Raw genomic sequence first — 334 nt, 5'->3', positions numbered from 1 at the left:
TCTTGATAAAGTCATTGACACCGCATCGTTGTCAACTGTGAGTCCTTCCCCTATGCTTATTTTATCTGCATTTGGAAATGAAGCTTATTCACCCTATAAAGCATACAGGACGCGCTTACCATAAGACCAGTTTCAGCAGCAGTAATGTGCAGTGCTATCATTAGTAGAACATGACACTGTGATTCACCCACAGGAAATATACCCGGTTTAATTACCCTCATTGATCATGCCTCAGTTTGTATTGTGAGCTTTGTATGGGGCGTCTGCACAGGAGGAGCTAATCGAGCAGAACCCTTCCTTGGGCTGCATGTCCGTACCCGCCTTCGAAGTGGCT

The sequence above is a fragment of the Eimeria mitis genome, genomic scaffold (assembly GCF_000499745.2).
Source record: "Eimeria mitis Houghton genomic scaffold, Emh_scaff2206, whole genome shotgun sequence".
In the NCBI taxonomy this organism is placed as follows: domain Eukaryota; phylum Apicomplexa; class Conoidasida; order Eucoccidiorida; family Eimeriidae; genus Eimeria; species Eimeria mitis.
The sequence above is the reverse complement of the archived record's forward strand: the minus strand, read 5'-3'. Positions refer to the sequence as shown.